We start from the raw sequence: 25,259 nt of genomic DNA, 5'->3' as shown, positions 1-25,259 counted from the left end.
CAACAGTGTTTACCAATCTTGGTCCTGGGACATCAATGGTTACACATTGTAACTAATAAACTAGAAACAGGATTTAACTAGTTAATTCATATATACAGAAATATAATGTTAAAAAACAGTACACTACACTTCCTATGCATCATGTAAATACTCCAACACCGGTTCATCTCAACATCTAATGCCCTTCATCTGCATTGATCTGATAAACACAGGATAGGTGGAGTATTTCATCACATTACACTTCATTTCAACCAGTAGAGAATGTGAAACGCTTTATTGAAAAGCTCATTATCCAAGTGTTATAAATACAAGTTCAATCTGTACTTCAATGCACATCTGTTGTGCATTATGAAAGAGGAGGTGAGAGAGGTGTAAAAGACAAAGGGAAAGAGGTAAGCACATAGGAGCAGGGAAGGCAGCACATGATTAATGAATCACAGTGCTACATAAATATTCTCTCAGTTCATCACAATTACATAATAGTGTCTCTAGTCGGCCTAAAGGTTATCTTAAAAGCAGGTGAGGTGGCGATGATGGGACTGGGGGTTGGCATCCTCTCACATCAAAAAATATCTGCAGACGAGAGACAGATGGAGAGAGAGAGCATGTTTAAGCCTTGTGTTTTTATTTTTTTATTCTAACATTGTTAGTCATCAATCAGGAGGTGAAATGCAAAACTGACCTTGGATCATTAACTCTGGGACTACTGCATCTATCTGTATTTCAATGTAAAGCATCTCTTTAATAATACTTCCTGTATAATATAAACTGACCTGGGATCATTAACTCTGGGACTACTGCATCTATCTGTATTTCAATGTAAAGCATCTCTTTCATAATACTTCCTGTTGTCCTGACCAAGTGACCTCTCACCTCTGATCATGCTGTGCCCTCTATGTAGCCAGTTCAGATGCTGTAGGGGTTCACCGACACAGCTGATATAACCTAGAGGATTCAGGGAGAAGGGGAGAGAGGGATGAAGTGAAGGAGAGAGACTGTTATTGAGAAAAGAAGGTAGTTAAAGCCACAGTGTTCAACAGGAATCTGTGTGTGGCCTCACCTGATGTCCACACCACACTAAGTGGCTGCAGAGTACTTTATGCTGAAAAACATGAACGGACACACAAGGACAAACAATATAGCGTAGTTATAGAAATAATGAAGTGTCTTACTAATCTCCATGGTTGGCCCTCTTGCCTATTCTTTGAAGGTGGAAGGAGCCACAGTTATACACCTGAGCCTGCTTACTGCACAACACAATCCATCAATCAGATTGATACATGAGTGTGTAGGTGTGGGTTATAGGGTGTCTAATTGCTCTACATTTTTTCAAAATGGGTGATTTAAAACAGCCTGTTTTGTTTTTGCACAGACATCACACCCTTACCTAAACAGCACCCTCACCTGAGAAGTAGAAATCAAAGGGAGAGAAACTGTGAATTGAATAACTGCAGTTGACATAGTTAAGTAAATGGAAGAATACTCTTATTGCAATGTGAATGGCTCTTAAAAGAGCCTTTGGTTGTGCATAGTGTAGTCTGTAGTCTATGGTGTTGCCAGGAGTAGGGGAGTGTGTACTTACGTTTTGCCCTGTCTGCATCCTGGGAGTAGGGGAGTGTGTACTTACGTTTTGCCCTGCGTGCATCCTGGGAGTAGGGGAGTGTGTACTCACGTTTTGCCCTGCGTGCATCCTGGGAGTAGGGGAGTGTGTACTTACGTTTTGCCCTGCGTGCATCCTGGGAGTAGGGGAGTGTGTACTTACGTTTTGCCCTGTCCTCATCCTGGGAGTAGGGGAGGGTGTACTTACGTTTTGCCCTGCGTGCATCCTGGGAGTAGGGGAGTGTGTACTCACGTTTTGCCCTGTCCTCATCCTGGGAGTAGGGGAGGGTGTACTTACGTGTTGCCCTGCGTGCATCCTGGGAGTAGGGGAGTGTGTTCTTACGTTTTGCCCTGCGTGCATCATGGGAGTAGGGGAGTGTGTACTCACGTTTTGCCCTGCCTGCATCCTGGGAGTAGGGGAGTGTGTACTTACGTTTTGCCCTGCGTGCATCCTGGGAGTAGGGGAGTGTGTACTTACGTTTTGCCCTGCGTGCATCCTGGGAGTAGGGGAGTGTGTACTTACGTTTTGCCCTGCCTGCATCCTGGGAGTAGGGGAGTGTGTACTTACGTTTTGCCCTGCGTGCATCCTGGGAGTAGGGGAGTGTGTACTTACGTTTTGCCCTGCGTGCATCCTGGGAGTAGGGGAGTGTGTACTCACGTTTTGCCCTGTCCTCATCCTGGGAGTAGGGGAGTGTGTACTCACGTTTTGCCCTGCCTGCATCCTGGGAGTAGGGGAGTGTGTACTTACGTTTTGCCCTGCGTGCATCCTGGGAGTAGGGGAGTGTGTACTTACGTTTTGCCCTGCCTGCATCCTGGGAGTAGGGGAGTGTGTACTTACGTTTTGCCCTGCGTGCATCCTGGGAGTAGGGGAGTGTGTACTTACGTTTTGCCCTGCCTGCATCCTGGGAGTAGGGGAGTGTGTACTCACGTTTTGCCCTGCGTGCATCCTGGGAGTAGGGGAGTGTGTACTTACGTTTTGCCCTGCGTGCATCCTGGGAGTAGGGGAGTGTGTACTTACGTTTTGCCCTGCGTGCATCCTGGGAGTAGGGGAGTGTGTACTTACGTCTTGCCCTGCGTGCATCCTGGGAGTAGGGGAGTGTGTACTTACGTCTTGCCCTGCGTGCATCCTGGGAGTAGGGGAGTGTGTACTTACGTTTTGCCCTGCGTGCATCCTGGGAGTAGAGGAGTGTGTACTTACGTTTTGCCCTGCGTGCATCCTGGGAGTAGGGGAGTGTTCCTGCTCAAATCATTTTGATGCACTATGAGAGGTAGGCACGCTTTTTCTGTCGTCTTCAGAAAAGCTAAGGTATTAGCAGGCTCCTCGAATGATCCTACTCCGCTAGCCAGCACCTCTCCTAAACAGGTGTTCACCGGACGTGCTACCTGTCCCAGACCTGCTGTTTTCAACTCTCTAGAGACCGCAGGAGCGGTAGAGATACTCTCAATGATCGGCTATGAAAAGCCAACTGACATTTACTCCTGAGGTGCTGACCTGTTGCACCCTCGACAACCACTGTGATTATTATTATTTGACCATGCTGGTAATTTATGAACATTTGAACATCTTGGCCATGTTCTGTTATAATCACCCGGCAGAGCCAGAAGAGGACTGGCCACCCCTCATAGCCTGGTTCCTCTCTAGGTTTCTTCCTAGGTTTTGGCCTTTCCACAGAGTTTTTCCTAGCCACCGTGCTTCTACACCTGCATTGCTTGTTGTTTGGGGTTTTAGGCTGGGTTTCTGTACAGTACTTTGAGATATCAGCTGATGTAAGAAGGGCTATATAAATCCATTTGGTTGATTCTACTCTGCTAGCCAGCACCTCTCCTAAACAGGTGTTCTACTCTGCTAGCCAGCACCTCTCCAACAGGTGTTCTACTCCGCTAGCCAGCACCTCTCCTAAACAGGTGTTCTACTCTGCTAGCCAGCACCTCTCCTAAACAGGTGTTCTACTCTGCTAGCCAGCACCTCTCCTAAACAGGTGTTCTACTCTGCTAGCCAGCACCTCTCCTAAACAGGTGTTCTACTCTGCTAGCCAGCACCTCTCCAACAGGTGTTCTACTCTGCTAGCCAGCACCTCTCCTAAACAGGTGTTCTACTCTGCTAGCCAGCACCTCTCCTAAACAGGTGTTCTACTCTGCTAGCCAGCACCTCTCCTAAACAGGTGTGCGTTTCTTTCGCCTCTAGATTGGATGCATTGATCCATTGTTAACGTTCTGTTTAAGACTGTACTTACTGGTGTTAATCCGATCTTCTTCCTCCTCCTACAATCCAAAAACTACATCCTCTTCTTTAACTGAAACATCTTTCTCTTCTTCTTTCACGGTAACAGCCTCATCCTCTACTTGTTTTTGTATTGTAACAGTCTCCTCTTCCTCCTCCTCTTTGACTACAATGTTCAGTCCCAGAGCTTCTTTCTCCGTCCAGCAGACCTCCTCTTCTTTAACAGAAGGAGAGTAGTTTAGTGATCTCATGGTCGGAGATGTTAGCTAGCTAGGCTAATGCTAACTTAACCAGCCAACAAGTACATACGACAGAAGTGTGTTTAATACACAGCGACTAATATACACCAAAACAGTGTAAAGAGCGTGAATGTTGTAGCTATGTTTGCTCGAAAGCTACCGAGGTGTCTGACTAGCTGTTGTTGTTGAAGGAGCGTCCCGTCCACTAGATTATACGTCACACTGGCAGTATCGCCTGAACCTAAAAGACGCACATCGCCATCTGCTGATTGGAGTGGGTAACGCAGTTGAGGAACCAAAAGTTTATTTTTCATTTATTTCATAAAAGTGTAATCTAACCAAAGTCTTGCAGATGTTTACATGGTTTGACACATCTGCCAGGTGATTCACTTCTAACCGAAGTCTTGCAGGTGTTTACATGGTTTGACACATCTGCCAGGTGATTCACTTCTAACCGAAGTCTTGCAGGTGTTTACATGGTTTGACACATCTTCCAGGTGATTAAAAATCTAATTTCAGTACCAGTGTATTATATATATTTTTTTTCACCAATGTCATGAAATCCAATTGCAACTCCTCTACGGACTCGGGGGAGAGGCGAAGGTCGAGAGCCATGCGTCCTCCGAAACACGACCCTGCCAAGCCGCACTGCACATCTTGACACACTGCTCGCTTAACCTGGAAGTGATACTGCCTGGATTAGAACCATAAAATGATGCAGCTGATGATCATTAAATTAGAATCAGAGACTGTAGTTACGCCTCTAGTGACGCCAATGACAAGCATACCCATTACATGATGCAGCCACCACCATGCTTGAAAATATGTAGTCAGTGATGTGTTGAATTTGCCCCAAACATAACGCTTTTGTATTCAGGATATAAAGTTAATTTCTTTGCCACATTGTTTTTCAGTATTACTTTAGTGCCTTATTGCAAACAGAATGCATGTTTTGGAATATTTGTATTCTATACAGGCTTCCATCTTTTCACTCTGTCATTTAGGTTAGTATTGTGGAGTAACTACAATGTTGTTGATCCATCCTCAGTGTTCTCCTATCACAACCATTAAACACTAACTATTTTAAAGTCACCATTGGCCTCATGGTGAAATCCCTGAGCGGTTTCCTTCCTCTCCAGCAACTGAATTAGTGACTGGGTATATTGATACACCATCTAAAGTGTAATTAATAACTTCACCATGCTCAAAGGGATATTCAATGTCTGCTTTTTTTTACCCATTTACCAATAGGTGCCCTTCTTTGCGAGGCATTGGAAAACCTCCCTGGTCTTTGTGGTTGAATCTGTGGTTGAAATTCACTGCTCGACTGAGGGACATTACAGATAATTGTATGTGTGGGGTACAGAGATGAGGTAGTCATTCAAATATCATGTTAAACACTATTATTGCACACAGAGTGAGTCCATGCAACTTATTATGTGACTTGTTAAGCAAAATCTTTACTCCTGAACTTATTTATTTAGGCTTTTAATTACATTTGTAAACATTTCCAAAAACATTATTCCACTTTGACATTATGGGGTATTGAATCCATTTAACCCCAGTATCTCTACTTGCACATTCATCTTCTGCTATTCACATTCACATTCCCTACCATTCCAGTGTTTAATTGCTATATTGTAATTTCTTCGCGACCATGGTCTATTTATTGCCTAACCTCTCTTATTTGCACATGCTGTATATAGATTTTTCTACTGTATAATTGATTGTATTTTTGTTTATTCCATGTGTAACTCTGTGTTGTTTTATGTGTCATTGCAAATGAGAACTTGTTCTCAACTAGTCTACCTGGTTAAATAAAGGTGAAATAAAAATACATTTTAAATTCAGGATGTAACACAACAACATGTGGGACCAGTCAAGGGGTGTGAATACTTTCTGAAGTCTCTGTATATATAAAACTCCACCCACCCAGCAATCTAATAGCATCAGTAAAATCTGTTGAAATAAAACCACAGATAAATATACCTAACATAGTACAATCTAATAGCATCAGTAAAATCTGTTGAAATAAAACCACAGATAAATATACAGTATATCACAAAAGTGAGTACACCACTCACATTTTGGTAAATATTTGAGTATATCTTTTCATGTGACAACACTGAAGAAATGACACTTTGCTACAATGTAAAGTAGTGAGTGTACAGCTTGTATAACAGTGTAAATTTGCTGTCCCCTCAAAATAACTCAACACACAGCCATTGTGACTGCTGGCAACAAAAGTGAGTACACCCCTAAGTGAAAATGTCCAAATTGGGCCCAAAGTGTCAATATTTTGTGTGGCCACCATCATTTTCCAGCACTGCCTTAACCCTCTTGGGCATGGAGTTCACCAGAGCTTCACAGGTTGCCACTGGAGTCCTCTTCCACTCCTCCATGACGACATCATGGAGCTGGTGGATGTTAGAGACCTTGCACTCCTCCACCTTCCATTTGAGGATGCCCCACAGATGCTCAATAGGGTTTAGGTCTGGAGACATGCTTGGCCAGTCCATCACCTTTACCCTCAGCTTCTTTAGCAAGGCAGTGGTCGTCTTGGAGGTGTGTTTGGGGTCGTTATCATGTTGGAATACTGCCCTGCGGCCCAGTCTCCGAAGGGAGGGGATCATGCTCTTCAGTATGTCACAGTTGTCACGGCTCCTCCTCTGCAGTGCAGGGGGCGGTTCCTCCTGCAGGCAGAGGAGGGTCGTTAGTGATTGGAGCCACCTGGGCTCAGGGTATAAAGCTGTCACTAATCACTTTTCTCTCTCTCTCTCTCTCTGCTCCTCCAGGTATGCTCATGATTTGTTTGTTCCTTTGTAGTTTTGCATAGTTTTCACTCAGTCATGTTCACACACACATATTCACGCATCCATGCACTTTACCTACACCTTACATTATGATACTTCCACACCTCATTCCTTTTTCTTAGTTTTAAGTTAATAGTTTTGTTTATAATAAAGAACACTTTTTAATTGGCCTATACCTGTTGTTCGTGTCCCCTCATTTTTGTCACAGGCTATGAGCCGGCTTGTGACAATTGGGGACTCGTCCGGGATAGTAGTTAACTTGGGTTAGTTTAGTTCAGATTGCCAAATTTTTTTGTTTGAGGGGAAGTTTTGGTTGGGCCAATTTTGTTGAAGAGAGCGTTGAGAGCCATGTGTTCTTTTGGTTCAGTTAGCTTGGTAACTAAGCAATTCACTCTGGGTTTTTCTGGGTTTTGTTCAGGTGGGAGTCCTCTCCTGTTCAGGCTTATCAGCGAGTGTCAATAGGAGGCTTGTGGTGTTTTTGTTTTAGGTGGCAGTGAACGTGGGTAGAGCATCCCTTTCCCTTTTCCCCTACATTGGCTCGGGAGCACCTCCGTGGTTATGGGAGGGCCGCCAGTTTCTGGTTGTCTTTTCCACTCCACTGGTTTTGTGTGCATAAAACCCCACCACATGTGACTGCACGAAGACCAGGGCCAGTTAGTTAGTAGTTTTTGGAGGATAGTGGGGTGTGGCTCCTGTCCTTGAACCCAGACTGACAGCAGGTGAGTTGTGTGTTTTTTTGAGCATTTGTAAGAGTATTATTGGTTGAGGAAAATGTCTTCCATTTTGCGTAGTTTGTTCAAGCTCCTTCAGAGGTAGCCTTAGAGTTGTGTACTAAGGAGCAGTTAATTGAAATTGCTGAACATTATCAGATTGAGATTGTTGATAAAAAAATTCAAGAGATCGTTAAAACTAGATTAAAGCAGGGTCTTAGGGAAATGGGTGTTTTTGACGGTCAGTATACTAGTAGTGAGGGTGCAAGTTTTCAGTCTAGTCCTTTAACTTTTGAGCAGCAGAGGGAACTGTTGCAAATGCAGTTGGAGATAGAGCGATTGAGAAATGCTAATAGACCAGAAAGACTACCACAGTTTGATGTTTCACAGAGTCAGATCCAGACACATACTTTGCTTTATTTGAGCGTATTGCAGAGGCTAGAGCTTGGTCAGATTTGGACATGACTATGTTGTTGCAATGTGTACTTACAGGTAAAGCACTTGAGGCTTTTGCAGCACTGAGTGTAGCTGACAGTAAAGTTTTTGCTAAAGTTAAATCAGCAGTTCTGAAGGTCTACGAGTTTGTGCCAGAGGCATATCGTCAACGTTTTCGTTACAGGAAAAAGTTAGATTCACAAACCTATTCTGAGTTTGTTCGTGATTTGACTTCTGCGTTTAATCGTTGGTGTACAGCTTCTGAAGTTAGTACTTTTGAGGGTCTGTCTAATTTGATTGTGTTAGAACAGTTCAAAAATTCTGTGTCTGACCAGGTTGCTACATATATGAATGAACGTAAAGTTAAGTCTCCAAGTGATGCAGCAATCCTTGCAGATGAGTACAGGCTAACACATAAAAGCCATTTTGAGTCAAACAGTGACATGTACCATAAAACTAACTTTACTCCTAGGAATAGTAAGTCACCTTTTTTTGGGGGCTTCTTTCCAAAGGCCTCAGCAGACGTTTGGGTCTGGAGGACTTAAAGCACCGGTTAATGCTAATACCTGTCGCTACTGTTTAGTTGAAGGACATTGGAAGAAAAATTGTCCTCTGCTTAAATCAAAACAGTCAGGTCAAGTTAAACCTGCTGTGATGGCAAGTCCTGTTACAGCCTCTGACCACCAGGGTGAGCTGTTTCAGCCACTAGTTGAGTTTGATTCTCAGTCTTCCCGTTGTGATTTTTCAACCTTTATTTCAGATGGTGTAGTGTCCCTGGTAGATGGCAACCACAATGTTAAAATCAAGATCCTAAGAGACACTGGAGCTTTAGATTCTTTTATTCTGGAATCTGTTTTGCCGTTCTCTAAAGAGTCTGATACTGGCCGTTGTGTAATGGTATGTGGTATGGGTTTAGTTCCATTCTCTTGTCCTTTACATGCAGTTACCCTAAAATGTGGTCTGGTAGAGGGTGATGTAGATGTTGGGGTTAGACCCCAGTTGCCAGTAGAGGGAGTCCACATGATTTTGGGGAATGACTTGGCAGGTAGTAAGGTGTGGGCAGATGGCAAACTAAACATCTGTAAGAAGCAACCTTCAGTGTCCCCTGCAAGGGAATCTCCGGATCAAAACTGTGTGTCTCCTGAGGTATTTCCAGTTTGTGCGGTTACCTGCGCAGCCTCTCGTAAGGAGATTGAGAGTAAGCCAGAAAGTCTTGAGTTGCCAGTCAAACTCCAGACAGAACAGTTGACTAGTTCTAGAGATTCATTGATGACTGAGCAAAAGGCCGATACTACTTTAGCTGATCTGTTTGATAAAGTGGTTCCTGATTCAGTGGTGAGGAATAGTGCTCAGTGTTATTTTCTTCTTGATGGGCTGTTGGTCAGGAAATGGGTTCCACGCTATGATCAGGGTTTAGGAGAACCAGTCTTTCAAATAGTTGTACCTACTAGTTTGCGAAAGAAAGTGTTGCAAACTTCACATGGTGATGTGGCAGGTCATATGGGTGTTCGTAAAACTTATGATCGCATACTTCGTTATTTTTTCTGGCCACGTTTAAAGCGGGATGTAGCTCAGTTTATTAAAACTTGTGATTCGTGCCAGCGCACAAGCAAGCCAAATCAGGTTGTAAAGCCTGCACCGTTGTATCCAATACCAGCCGTAGGGCAACCTTTTGAGCATCTTATTATCGATTGTGTTGGGCCATTACCAAGGTCCAAGTCAGGTCATAGCTACTTATTAACTGTTATGTGTCAAGCAACCAGATATCCGGCAGCTTTTTCCTTGCGTACCATAACTTCAAAATCAGTAGTTAAAGCGTTAACTCAATTTATTTCAACATTTGGGATTCCAAAAACCATCCAGTCAGATCAGGGGGCTAACTTTACCTCCCATTTATTTGCTCAGGTTCTCAAACAGCTTAATATCAAACACAACAAGTCTACTGCGTTCCATGCCCAGAGCCAGGGAGCTTTGGAACGTTTTCATCAAACATTAAAATCTTTGCTTCGTGCATACTGTACAGAACTGTCTGCAGATTGGGAGGAGGGGTTACCCTGGCTGTTACTAGCTGCTCGTGAAGTAGTGCAGGAAAGCACAGGGTTTAGCCCAAATGACTTAGTGTTTGGTCATAAGGTGCGTGGACCTTTAGCAGTGTTGCAGGATGGTTGTTTGCCTGAGGAACCACCTCGGAATCTTATTGACTATGTAAATGGTTTTAGGTTGAAGTTGTATAGGGCTGGTGAACTAGCGAAAGAGAAACTAAAATGTTCTCAACGGAAAATGAAACTGAAATATGACGGACAGGCTGAGCTGCGTAAGTTTAGTCCCGGTGATCGTGTACTTGCTCTTCTGCCTCTTGTAAGTTCACCTTTTCAGGCAAAATACTGTGGTCCTTTCACTGTGTTGCGTAAAGTGTCAGATTTGAACTATCTTATTGAAACCCCTAGTCATAGGAAGTCCTCTAAATTATGCCATGTGAACTTGTTAAAATCTTATCACTCCTGTGATCTAAGCACAGTTGAAGGCACTCCAGCGGTGAGGTCAGCGTTAACTGCTGCTCCAGTCACTGCATCTTATGGCTTTAATTTGGTGGAGGGGGGAGAAGAGGAGGAAGTTAAAGTTTCGGATGAGGTCTTACAAGGTCGGTTGAAAAACTCCCAGACTTTGCAAAACCTTGGGGTTTTGGTAGACCATTTAGACTCTGAGAAACGTGATGAATTGGTAGCTCTTATTAGAAACTACCCTGTTTTGTTTTCTGACACTCCATCACAAACCCACTTAATTGAGCATGATATAGACATCGGAGATGCTAAGCCTATCAAACAGAGATTTTATCGTGTGTCTGAGGAGAAGAGATTGAAACTGGAAACAGAGGTGCAGTATATGTTGGACAATGGTATTGCGGAGCCATGTTGTTCAAATTGGGCTTCACCCTGTCTTTTGGTCAAAAAGTCTGATTCCACTTTCAGACCTTGCACTGATTATAGAAAAGTTAACAATGTTACTAAAGCAGACCTTTACCCTCTTCCTAGGATGGAGGACTGTATTGATCAAGTTGGGTCAGCAAAGTATGTTAGCAAATTTGATCTTTTAAAGGGATATTGGCAAGTACCCCTTACCAAAAGAGCTTGTGAGATTGCTGCCTTTATAACTCCATCTGGTTTGTTCTCTTATAAAGTGATACCTTTCGGCTTGTGGAATGCTCCAGCCACCTTCCAGAGGCTAATGAATCGGGTCTGGAAGGGTGTGCCGTGTATTTGGACGACGTGGTCGTCTACTCAGACTTTTGGGAGGAGCATGTTCGGAGAGTGCAAGCCCTGTTTGAAAGACTGGTGTGGGCCAGGTTGACTATTAACTTGGCAAAATGTGAGTTTGCCAAAGCCACAGTCACATACCTAGGCAAGGTTGTTGGTCAGGGATTTGTCTGTCCCGTGGAAGCCAAGGTTCAGGCTGTGAAGCAGTTTCCACAGCCCTCTACAAAGAAAGAACTGATGCGCTTCCTGGGAATGACGGGGTACTACCGTGCTTTTTGTAAAAACTTTTCGGTAGTAGTGTCCCCCCTGACCAATCTGTTGAAGGCCAAGGCTGAATTTATCTGGTCCACCCAGTGTCAAGAGGCATTTGATGCAGTTAAGGCTCTTTTGTGTTTGGCACCTGTGTTGGCAGCACCAAATTTTGGGAAACCTTTCAAATTGCAGGTAGACGCCAGTCAAATCGGTGCTGGGGCTGTGCTTCTCCAGGAGAATGACGACAAGGTTGAGTGTCCAGTCAGTTTCTTCTCCCGGAAATTTAATAAGTATCAGAAAAACTATTCTGTAATTGAAAAGGAGGCTTTAGGTCTCATTTGGGCTTTACAGCACTTCGAGGTCTATGTTGGTTCTGGTTTGACCCCTTTAACTGTGTTCACTGACCACAACCCACTGGTTTTTCTGAGGTCCCTGCAAAACCCCAACCAGCGCCTGATGCGTTGGGCTTTGTTCTTGCAACCATTCAACCTTGATATTAGGCACATTAAGGGTAAGGATAATATCATTGCTGATGCTCTGTCCCGTGCTCCTTTAACCTAGCTTGTACCTTTTCTCTGTTGACCCCTACGGGCTGTCTGTGCCTCTTTCCTCTTAAATTGCTCCCCAGGTACCAGGGCTGCCGAGTTTGAGGGACGGACAGTCGGCTGGGGGACACGGGGCTACTGCTAGGAGCCGGGATTGTTTTTTTTTGTTTATTTGTTTTTGGGGAAATTTGAATTATTTTGAATATGTTGGAGGAAGTTGGGTTGAGGGTGGGACCCTCATTTTAAGGAGGGGGGTGTCACGGCTCCTCCTCTGCAGTGCAGGGGGCGGTTCCTCCTGCAGGCAGAGGAGGGTCGTTAGTGATTGGAGCCACCTGGGCTCAGGGTATAAAGCTGTCACTAATCACTTTTCTCTCTCTCTCTCTCTCTGCTCCTCCAGGTATGCTCATGATTTGTTTGTTCCTTTGTAGTTTTGCATAGTTTTCACTCAGTCATGTTCACACACATATTCACGCATCCATGCACTTTACCTACACCTTACATTATGATACTTCCACACCTCATTCCTTTTTCTTAGTTTTAAGTTAATCGTTTTGTTTATAATAAAGAACACTTTTTAATTGGCCTATACCTGTTGTTCGTGTCCCCTCATTTTTGTCACAGGCTATGAGCCGGCTTGTGACACAGTACACGTTGGCATTCATGGTTCCCTCAATGAACTGTAGCTCCCCAGTGCCGGCAGCACTCATGCAGCCCCAGACCATGACACTCCCACCACCATGCTTGACTGTAGGCAAGACACACTTGTCTTTGTACTCCTCACCTGGTTGCCGCCACACACGCTTGACACCATCTGAACCAATTAAGTTTATCTTGGTCTCATCAGACCACAGGACATGGTTCCAGTAATCCATGTTCTTAGTCTGCTTGTCTTCAGCAAACTGTTTGCAGGCTTTCTTGTGCATCATCTTTAGAAGAGGCTTCCTTCTGGGACGACAGCCATGCAGACCAATTTGATGCAGTGTACGGCGTATGGTCTGAGCACTGACAGGCTGACCCCCCACCCCTTCAACCTCTGCAGCAATGCTGGCAGCACTCATACGTCTATTTCCCAAAGACAACCTCTGGATATGACACGGAACACGTGCACTCAACTTCTTTGGTCGACCATGGCGAGGCCTGTTCTGAGTGGAACCTGTCCAGTTAAACCGCTGTATGGTCTTGGCCACCGTGCTGCAGCTCAGTTTCAGGGTCTTGGCAATCTTCTTATAGCCCAGGCCATCTTTATGTAGAGCAACAATTCTTTTTTTTCAGATCCTCAGAGAGTTCTTTGCCATGAGGTGCCATGTTGAACTTCCAGTGACCAGTCAGTATGAGGGAGTGTGAGAGCGATGACACCAAATTTAACACACCTAATCCCCATTCACACCTGAGACCTTGTAACACTAACAAGTCACATGACACCGGGGAGGGAAAATGGCTAATTGGGCACAATTTGGACATTTTCACTTAGGGGTGTACTCACTTTTGTTGCCAGCGGTTTAGACATTAATGGTTGTGTGTTGAGTTATTTTGAGGGGACAGCAAATTTACACTGTTATACAAGCTGTACACTCACTACTTTACATTGTAGCAAAGTGTCATTTCTTCAGTGTTGTCACATGAAAAGATATACTCAAATATTTACAAAAATGTGAGGGGTGTACTCACTTTTGTGATATACTGTACCTAACATAGTACAATCTAATAGTATCAGTAAAATCTGTTGAAATAAAACCACAGATAAATATACCTAACATAGTACATCTATTAAACAATACATCACAATACATCAGAAATAGTTACACATTAGAGATCCATTCATGGATGTACAGGTCTGTTGGATAAACCTCCAGAAATAGTTACACATTATAGAGATCCATTCATGGATGTACAGGTCTGTTGGATAAACCTTCAGAAATAGTTACACATTATAGACCCATTCCTGGATCTACAGGTCTGTTGGATAAACCTTCAGAAATAGTTACACATTATAGATCCATTCATGGGTGTACAGGTCTGTTGGATAAACCTTCAGAAATAGTTACACATTATAGAGATCCATTCATGGATGTACAGGTCTGTTGGATAAACCTTCAGAAATGTCCGCTGCTGATTTCTTCCAGGTGTCCATAGCGGACACCCTGGTCCTGTGAATCCTGGCCGTGGACAAATTCTCAGTCAGAAAGATAAGTCAGAACACAGCCTCTCTATTCTCTCGTGTGTTTTCAGGTCCTCTGACTGGGAAAATGTATTTTCACAATGAGAGCAGTGGTATGTTGTCTCCTCCTGTGTATTAGTATGTTGGAAAGGCTTTTCTCCTGTGTGTATTCTCTCATGCCTTTTCAGACTCACAAACCACATAAAACTCTTTCCACAGTGAGAACAGTGATACGGCGTTTCTCCTGTGTGTATTCTCTCATGCGTTTTCAGGACCCATAACCACCTAAAACTCTTTCCACAGTGAGAACAGTGATACGGCTTTTCTCCTGTGTGTGTTCTCTCATGCGTTTTCAGGACCCATAACCACCTAAAACTCTTTCCACAGTGAGAACAGTGATACGGCTTTTCTCCTGTGTGTATCCTCTCATGCGTTTTCAGACTCCCTGACCACATAAAACTCTTTCCACAGTGAGAACAGTGATACGGCTTTTCTCCTGTGTGTATCCTCTCATGCGTTTTCAGACTCCCTGACCATCTAAAACTCTTTCCACAGTGAGAACAGTGATAAGGCTTTTCTCCTGTGTGTATTCTCTCATGCGTTTTCAGACTCCCTGACCACCTAAAACTCTTTCCACAGTGAGAACAGTGATACGGCTTTTCTCCTGTGTGTGTTCTCTCATGCGTTTTCAGGACCCATAACCACCTAAAACTCTTTCCACAGTGAGAACAGTGATACGGCTTTTCTCCTGTATGTATTCTCTCATGCGTTTTCAGACTCCCTAACCACCTAAAACTCTTTCCACAGTGGGAGCAGTGGTGTTGGTTAGGCGTCTCTGGGTCTGTTTCCTCTGAGGAACTCTTCCCGCTGTCAGAGTCTGGTCTCTCTCCTGCCAAAAGACAAACAGATTATTTAGTTAAACAGAGAGACCTGAATGAAGCCTGTATTAAATAAAATTGTCTTCCTATGAGGTTTAATCTAGACTAGATCCCTCAATAACCTGAGGTCAGTCTTCACAACATTACATCATTAAAAATATACTTTGTGACGGTGAGATTTAAAAACGAATGATGTAGAGCTCCAAATCTAATCTCTCAGGGAATGTCATGATGTCATAATAAGAGCTCTATAATAATAGATAATGTCATGTTTACAGGCTGAGCAGAGCTCTATAATAATAGATAATGTCATGTTTATAGGCTGAACAGAGATGGTTGTTTGCCATTCTGTGAGACAATTAAGTTGTGATTTTGTGGTGGGGGGACTCTGATGGTATACACATGTTACAGTTAAGCAATAAGACCCGAGGAAGTGTGGTATATGGCCAATATAGCATGGTTAAAGACTGTCCTTAAGCACGACGCAACGCAGAGTGCCTGGATACAGACCTTAGCCGTGGTATATTGGCCATATATCACAAACCCCTGGGGTGGATTATTGCAATTATAAACTGGTTACCAACGTAATTAGAGCAGTAAAAATACATGTTTTGTCATACCCATGGTATACGGCCTGATATACCACGGCTGTCAGCCAATCAGCATTCAGGGCTTTAATCACCCATTTTAAAATGTAGCTTTAACATTATATTATCACATAAATTCCTATAGTACAGAACAACATTTTCAAGTATAGAATTTCAGTAGCATGCTGCTTAAAAACCACACATTCATTCAAAACCTTTAGAGAGTTAGAGCCCGTTTTTAAGACAGTACTTACTGGTGGTAATCAGATCTCCTGACTCCTCTGTCAATATGACCGTTATCTCTCCCTCTTTCTCCTTCTTCACTCCAAAAACTGCATCCTCCTCTTTCTCTGCCTCCTCCCCTTCTTTTACTGTAACATCCTCCTCCTCTTTCACTCTGAACGCGTCTTCCTCATCCTCTACTTCTTGTTTTACTGTGACATTCTCCTCTTCCTCCTCCTCTTTCACGACAATGTTCAGCTCCAGAGCTTCTTTCTCCGTCCAGCAGACCTCGTCTTCTTTAACTGGAGGGGGGATGTTTAGGGAGCTCATGGTCGGAGATGTTAGCTAGCTAGTTAGCATTAGCGACTAGCCTAGCGCTAGGCAAATTTAAGACGTCTGCCTGACTAACAACGTAAATATGAAAATAAATGGGGCAACTCGCTATAAAACAGAAGTATGTCTAAAACACATAGGCAAATATGCACTGAAACAGTCTAAAAAGCTTGAATGTTTAGGCCATGTCGCCTAGCAAGCTACTGAAGTGACTGACTCGCTGTTGTTGTTGAAGTGTCCCGTCCACTAGATTATACGTCACACTGGCAGCATCGTCATCAGCTGACTGGAGTGGGTAACGCAGTATAAGGAAATGTTCATTTTATTTCCTGACAAAAAATTGTATTTTAAAATGTATTTCATTAAATAATATTATATTGATACGTCCAAAGGAAAGCATGTGTTGATTGATTAGTGAAGATGTGTAATGAATGAGAATTTAAACTTTACATCTAACGCTGCATTTAAGGCAATGTCATATTCATTCAGTCAAACAAACGCTCTGCAGCGTCTGGTTTAACAGTGATCTACGTTCTATGAAAGCTGCTGGGAGCAAACTGGAGAATAGCTAGAGGAAAACAACGCTAACTGTGCATCCCCAGACCCTGGTATATCACCAGACTGCATACAAACCTAACTACATCCCCAGTCCCTGGTATATCACCAGACTGTACAAACCTAACTGCATCCCCAGTCCCTGGTATATCACCAGACTACATACAAACCTAACTGCATCCCCAGACCCTGGTATATCACCAGACTGCATACAAACCTAACTACATCCCCAGTCCCTGGTATATCACCAGACTGTACAAACCTAACTGCATCCCCAGTCCCTGGTATATCACCAGACTGCATACAAACCTAACTGCATCCCCAGTCCCTGGTATATCACCAGATTGCATACAAACCTAACTGCATCACCAGGCCCTGGTATATCAACAGACTGCATACAAACCTAACTGCATGTATAGTCCCTGGTATATCACCAGACTGCATACAAACCTAACTACATGCATAGTCCCTGGTATATCACCAGACTGTACAAACCTAATTGCATCCCCAGTCCCTGGTATATCACCAGACTGCATACAAACCTAACTGCAGATTTTGGTTGTTTGCGTTGGCACCTTTCAACACCCCTCATTATCACATGTAAACACGCAACCAATCACTTACACTACTGACTAAACACACACTTCAGTTAATAAATATATTTTGTTATTCTTTATCTCCACGTTGTCTCACTTTTTGTCACGGTCTTCGAGCCGGTTCGTGACACTATGGTCAGTGAGCTGGAGCCCAACTAATGGAGACCAGTTAGAACCCAACTAACAAAACCCAACTAAAACATGACTGCAGATCAAAAGAGACATACAGAATGATGGCAGGGAAAATCCCCAACATCCAAAATAGATAGATTCCATGATGGTGAAGCAAAGCTTCCTAAAGCATTGACGCATTACAGCCAATAGTCTCAAAAATAGGTTCATTACTCAAGGCTTTGAGCAACACAGAATTTAGAACAGCCAAATTATTATAGATGACGTCCCACACCGTAGCAGCATAGCCTTTATGTCATTATTATAGATGACATCCCACACCGTAGCAGCATAGCCTTTATGTCATTATTATAGATGACGTCCCACACCGTAGCAGCATAGCCTTTATGTCATTATTATGGATGACATCCAAAACCGTAGCAGCATAGCCTTTATGTCATTATTATAGATGACATCCACACCAGCACGTAGCAGCATAGCCTTTATGTCATTATTATAGATGACATCCCACACCGTAGCACGTAGCAGCATAGCCTTTATGTCATTTATGTCATGAAGTCACACGCCGTAGCAGCATAGCCTTTATGTCATTATTATAGATGACATCCCACACCGTAGCACGTAGCAGCATAGCCTTTATGTCATTTATGTCATGAAGTCACACGCCGTAGCAGCATAGCCTTTATGTCATTATTATAGATGACATCCCACACCATAGCAGCATAGCCTTTATGTCATTATTATAGATGACGTCCCACACCGTAGCAGCATAGCCTTTATGTCATTATTATAGATGACATCCCACACCGTAGCAGCATAGCCTTTATGTCATTATTATAGATGACGTCCCACACCGTAGCAGCATAGCCTTTATGTCATTATTATAGATGACATCCCACACCGTAGCAGCATAGCCTTTATGTCATTATTATAGATGACATCCCACACCGTAGCAGCATAGCCTTTATGTCATTATTATAGATGACATCCCACACCTTAGCAGCATAGCCTTTATGTCATTATTATAGATGACATCCCACACCGTAGCAGCATAGCCTTTATGTCATTATTATAGATGACATCCCACACCGTAGCAGCATAGCCTTTATGTCATTATTATAGATGACGTCCCACACCTTAGCACGTAGCAGCATAGCCTTAATGTCATTTACTTCTTCTTCTACTAAACCACTGGCCGTGTTTGAGAGCATGAAATCCATGCTGCATTGTGGGTAAATGGTGACTGGCTGACTGATATATAAATAATAATGAGTAGTTATTCATGATGTAAGGTGATTTGTAGATCAGTCCGTCGCCTGCAGTGGCGAACAAGCAAAATACCAAACCAATCAGGTGGTTGTTCGATGAAACGAAGCTTCAGACGTCATTGATCACGTGCTGCTGATAAAGTGATACAGGCATCAACACAAAAAAAGTTTACTGCTTTCAATGCAATGATTCAATTCAATTCAATGATACCTCCGGTATCAAACATAACATCCATATCGAAAAGTTGACAAAACAAAAAGGAGCAAGCAGGTTGATTTCCTCTGTCATTTTGAGCCCACGGCAAGAAGGCACCAGAGCCCACCGTGCTAACGGGTTCCCACTAGATAACACAACCACACAGTTCATGAAAAGCATGAGGTGAAGCTTGAGCTAGATATCAACCTATCGAGCTAGTGTGACCTTCCTGGTCTCTCAAGTCAGTGAGTCAACACAGGAAGGAGCAATGGATGGATAGTTCATTTATTTCCAAAGCTGCAATGATGGGACACACACAGTATGGATGAATGATCAGTAGTGACGGGATATAAATAGCACTCCCACAGCAATTCTCCATTAATCTGCCCTATAATATTCGAACAAAAAAACTATTGAAATGTCTATCAAAGTCATTGTGATCGTATAGTGGATTTAACAATTCCTACTAATTCCTAATTTACTATAATAAAATGAATACATTGTTTCCATGTGTCTCATGTTCACTACATCAGAATAAACTGTCATCCATTTTAGTATCAAAATATATCAAATTAACCTGAAGAATTACTCAATGTCCCCCTCTGGTGGCGAAGAAGTATAATACACCTAAACTAACAAAACCGGGCTGATAAACTGTCTGGTGTTCATGAGTTTATAAAACATATACTTTATACATTTGTCATAAATGACCTGCATTGATGAGACACACAGTGTGGATGAATGATCAGTAGTCGACAGGGTAAAAATAGCACTCCTAAAGAAGATGCATTTTCCAGTTAGATACCAACTTGAAAGAGGGAACTTTAGCATAAAACCCACATGGAAAACTGAGATTTGGCAAATAACATATAAAGAGAGGCTTACTTGACACCAAACCAACAACAGTAGTTACTAAAACATAAATTGCTAATGTATGATTTAAAACGTGGATTTTATGATGTAATGTCAACTTTATACATTTCTATCCCAGGACCACTCAATTTTCAAATTCTCAAAAAATCTGCTGTGGATTACCCAGAATCCAATACCTTTATCACTGAGTGTATTACACCGAGTGTAATGTAAACACACGAGCAGCGCAGCGGTCTAAGGTATGGCATCTCAGTACTAGAGGCGTCACTACAGACCCTGGTTCAAATCCAGGCTGTATCATAACAGGCTGTGATTGGGAGTCCCATAGGGCAGCGCACATTTGGCCCAGCATCGTCTGGGTTAGGGTTTGGCCGGGGTAGGCCTTCAATGTAAATAAGAATTTGTTCTTAACTGACTTGCCTAGTTAAATAAAGATTAAATATATTTAAAACATGTAGCTTCATTACACCGTTACACTGGCATACAAACTCAGTAGCACAGAGTAGATCATCCATATGACATTGGAAAATAGTGCATTGTGGGTAGTTTAGAAGATTTCCCAAAATAAGTAAAAAAAAATATGTAATAACGCAAAAACATAACTGTTTGTACTTATTGGTAACCATATCGTGACTACAACTAGCTTACTACGTTTTTAACCACACGGTATTGTTACACTGGTGAGTAAAACTAATGCTTCCTACACTTTAACTTGTTGTCTGAAGATAAAATATTAATTTTACTCAACTGCGTTACCCACCAGTCAACCGATGGCGGTCTGCGACTTTAAGGCAATGCTGTTGGTGTGACGTATAATCTAGTGGACGGAACGTTTCTTTCAACAGCAGCAACGGACAGTCAGCCACCTCGGTAGCTTGCTAGCCAAAATAGACGAACCAATAAAGCTCTTTAGACGCTTTAGTGTATATTAGCCACTGTGTTTTAAACCCACTTCTATCGTCTAGTTAGTTATCCGATTTAATTTCATATTTACGGTGTTGTTATTAGTCAGCTAGTGGGCTGGTTAAGTTAGCATTAGCCTAGCTAGCTAACATCCCCGACCATGCGGTCACTAAGCTACTCCCGTGCTAAAGGAGAGGAGGATGATATCACAGTAAAACAAGAAGTAGAGAGTGAGCCTGTTACAATGAAAGAAGAAAAGAAAGACGTTACAGTGAAAGAAGAGGAAGACGCGTTCAGAGTGAAAGAGGAGGAGGATGTTACAGTTAAAGGAGAGGAGGATGCAGTTTATGGAGTGGAAGAGGAGGAGGAAGAGATGACTGTTACATCGAAAAAGGAGGAGGAGGAAACTGGATATCTGGGCCCGGTTTCCCAAACGCATCTTAAGGCATCCAATGGTTCTAACGGTGAATTTAGCCATAAGATGGTTTTGAGAAACCGTTCCCTGATTAACACTAGTAAGTACTGTCGTACAAACAGAGGCACAAACTCTGCAGTTGTTGAACTGATGTTTGGTGTTAAAGCGGAAACCTGCAGTTGCTACATCCATATTCTGACTTTTAAATTATTTATTTATAGCCATTGATTCTTGAAGAATATAACACATGCCTCATGAGCTTAGTTCAACTGTTGTACCCCATCAGAACACCAAATAAGCTTTTTTTACTCCAATGTTTAGAAACAATGTAAACCAACACTGTGTAGCCTCAACATGGTTAAAACTATAATGTTGATATCATGGATGGTCAGTCCTGGCATCCATAGGTATGTCTGTCTGTAGTTACATTTATCCAACCCCATAATCATCTTATTACCAAAACAGTGATGAAATTACAGATTTGTTATTGTTTGAACTGCAGATTGCTGGGTTGTGTGTTTTTTTTTAACAGCAACAAAATGGCTGCCCCAAGACTTGGTTTGGTAAACAGCTGAGGGATGGGGGAAGGAGGAGTGTAACCACTCTCAAATTCATAGAGAAAGCTATTGTAGCAACCGTAACCCAACACCTAGCAACCTCGTCAAGAAGTTCAGACATCTTGATGTAACAGTTATAAGGTGTTGGCTTGACAGTCCCTGGACTCAGGTTTGAGTTCAGCTCAGGGCGACCCCCCGAATTCACTACACTATGAATACAAGGACTGGCAATGCATGATGTCATAATGATAATTTAACCAGGTTTCTAGGATATATAGTATATTCTAGAATTCATCCATGATGTCATAATGATAGTTTAACCAGGTTTCTAGGATATATAGTATATTCCAGAATTCATCCATGATGTCATAATGATAGTTTAACCAGGTTTCTAGGATATATAGTATATTCTAGAATTGCCAGTGAAGATTTCCTGTGGGGGTCAAATTATTAGAGCTGTTGATAAGTCATTGTATAATATTCAGCCAAATTTTTTTCACGCCCTTACATTAATGGCAAGACATACCTAGATGCAATTATATTCATGAATTGGTTTGAAACATTTGCTTTAAACCCTTCTCAAAGTTGGTGCCTTGGCGGATTTGTAAAAAATGGTTTGTCATGAAACACTATTTTTTATTTATTTAAATGTAACCTTTATTTAACTAGGCAAGTCAGTTAACTTCTTGAGAATACAGGGGGTGCTATTTTCGCATTAGCATATTTGCTCTACAGATTAAACTGCCTCTTATTCAATTATTGCTCTTACTATATGCATATAAATAATACCGTTGGAAAGAAAACAATCTCCAGTTTCTAAAACCGTTTCAATTTTGTCTCTGAGTGATACAGAAGTCATTTCACAGCACTTTCCATGACCAAGAACATAAAATCAAGATGTTTATGCTGGCTTCAAAGCTCTGCCTATATATGGTCGTTCCCCCTATGACCAGAAACACACTGCATTCGCCTTCCTCTGGTTGTCTAGAGGACGTCAGAGGAGAAATTCTTTGTTTATCTGGGACTGACGTGAAATAGGACCCATTTCTTTGGCGTGACCGACAACTTCCGGTTTACTGAATCGCTCGAATTTGAGCTGCGATTGTGTACTGTTTTGCTGGCGTTATGTATGAAAACTATCTCCGTGTCGAATTTTGTTTGATACATGTGACCATATCATCGTAATGTATGTTTTTTCAATATAGTTTAATCAGATTATTTGAATTTTTCCGGGAGTTTTGCGATGTTCCGTTGTCGGATTGTATTTACGTTTGAGAAATCCGTGCCACTCGACCGGTACCTGTGCTAAATGGAGTGGGAAAGGAACATTTCTGAACGGAACCAACAACTCATCTTGACAAAGGACACTTTGATCAACATTCTGATGAAAGATCAGCCATAGTAAGACCCAATTTACGATGTTATATCATATCTGTTTTGCATGTGAACTTGCCGTGGGCGCCCAGCCGAATCTGCCTGGCGTAGCTATGCTAATTTAGCGCTACATTTTGTTTTCGTTATAAAACATTTAATAAATCTGAAATATTGTTTGGATTCACCAGATGTTGGGCTTTCAATATCTGTACGCTGTGTATTTTTCTGAAATGTTTTAAAATGAGTAATTAGTTATATGACGTTGGTCTCTGTAATTGTTCTGGCTTGGTCGGCACCTTTTCAGATTGCAGCTGCAATGTAGAACTGTGATTTATACCTGAAAAATGCACATAAAAAAAAAATATATATGCTATACCATAAATATGTTATCAGACTGTCATCTTATGAAGTTGTTTCTTGGTTAGTGGCCATATATATTTTTATTTAGTCGAATTAGTGATAGCTACTGACGCAGGGAAAAACTGTTGGGAGTGAAAAAATCGTCTCCTTTGCTAACGTGGTTAGCTAATAGATTTACATATTGTGTCTTCCCTGTAAAACATTTTAAAAATCTGAAATGGTGGCTTTATTCACAAGACCTGTATCTTTCATCTGGTGTCTTGGACTTGTGATTTAATGATATTTAGATGCTACAAGTTACTTGTGACGCTATGCTAGCTATGCTAATCAGTGGGAGGGGGGGGGGGGGTGACTCGTGAGAAGTTGAACAAATTCTTATTTACAATGACTGCCTACCCCGGAAGACGCTGGGCTAATTGTGCGCCGCCCTATGGGACTCCCAATCACGGCCGGTTGTGATACAGCCCGGATTTGATCCAGGGTTTCTGTAGTGGCGCCTCAAGCACTGAGATGCAGTGGCCCCAAAATCATGTTCTAGTGCTGTCCCCAACTAAAATACATCTTGGTCAACCAAGCTCGTCAACATAACCTGACCAGAGGGAGCCGGTCGTCAACATAACCCGACCAGAGGGAGCCCCCCTCTGCTGCTGGACTTAGTAAATTCTGCCGTTCTGCTCCTGATATTTTCAGTACACCGGCAGTCTGCAACCTTTTCCAGTGCCAATTTATCTGACCATTTTTACCAATCTGTGTGCCAGTAATGATTTTCAAATGCACATTTTCGTGGAACGTTTCATTCGTTTAATTTAAATTATAATAGTATTTCAAAATCATTGTCTGTGATTAATCTACATTCTAAATCTAAATGAAAATTGTACAAATCTAAGAGTAACTTTTATTGCCATTGCCAACTATGTAAAAAAAAATAGCCTCCATAAAGCCAACAAATAAAAACATGGCATTCTGCAGGTAGAAAATATCCTGATAAAAATAAATATCCTAGAAATCACACTGGCTGCACATGGCCTGTCTACAACAAGCTTGAAACATTGTATCAACTATCAACTGGGACAGAGAAACTCTGATAGCATGCTTGCAACATTGTATAAAATATTCTAGGCCCTCAGTTTCCTGCTCCAGTGAGTTCTGGACAGACACAGCTGTAGGCTTTTTGTGTAAGGGATAAGAAGTAATCAGGTATTTTATGACATTTCCACTGGATCAGAGCATTACAGTTTTCCCTTTTATGCTGAGTGGTTATCGAAAGGGCGAGAGCTGGAAATATTTTACGAAAATACTTTGAGGAACTATTGTCATTCGCTTTTGATTAGACTTTGTTTATTTGCTGTTTGGAGGTGAAGAAAAAATTACTTTGAGAAGCTCCACAACTCATTAGTGGTGCAGCGTTAAGACAATGAGAAATACTATCAGACATCCCCAAATGGGCACATTTATAGGCAGGTAGACTAATCCTACTTCTATATGCGTAATCAGGTGTGCGTCCTTACTCAACATCGACAGGAGTGTTTCAAACAAAAGACAATGAATAAATTGACAAACTGACGGATCTTGTAGGGTCAGGTCTGGGTGGTCTGCCAGGGGCCGTTTCATTTAGTATCCGTTTGGGTCGGCTGGGGAATGATTGTATTTCCCCATAGTATGTTGTACCGAAGTTGACTGACTGAAAGGGAGTGTAACTTTGATTATAATTACACTTCCTTGAAGGAGGGAAACGAGGTACAACACCTGTTTGTTCCCGCCCTTTCCTGGGTCTGTGAAGAGCG

General features: G+C 42.3%; 1 protein-coding gene and 1 long non-coding RNA gene across 2 annotated transcripts in view; both read right to left on the bottom strand.

The window, feature by feature from the left end:
- LOC139548080 (zinc finger protein ZFP2-like) overlaps nt 1-25,259 on the bottom strand; it is a 301,764-nt gene that overhangs the window by 19,172 nt on the left and 257,333 nt on the right. The window lies entirely within an intron of this gene.
- LOC139550423 (uncharacterized) lies at nt 260-4,276 on the bottom strand. The gene is made up of 3 exons (XR_011670035.1): nt 3,834-4,276; nt 874-945; nt 260-573 (listed from the first exon to the last, which is right to left on the bottom strand). It is a non-coding gene; the product is annotated as an uncharacterized lncRNA (long non-coding RNA).

The sequence above is a fragment of the Salvelinus alpinus genome, chromosome 2 (genome assembly GCF_045679555.1).
Source record: "Salvelinus alpinus chromosome 2, SLU_Salpinus.1, whole genome shotgun sequence".
NCBI lineage: Eukaryota > Metazoa > Chordata > Actinopteri > Salmoniformes > Salmonidae > Salvelinus > Salvelinus alpinus.
This window is presented reverse-complemented; position numbering and strand designations above follow the sequence as displayed.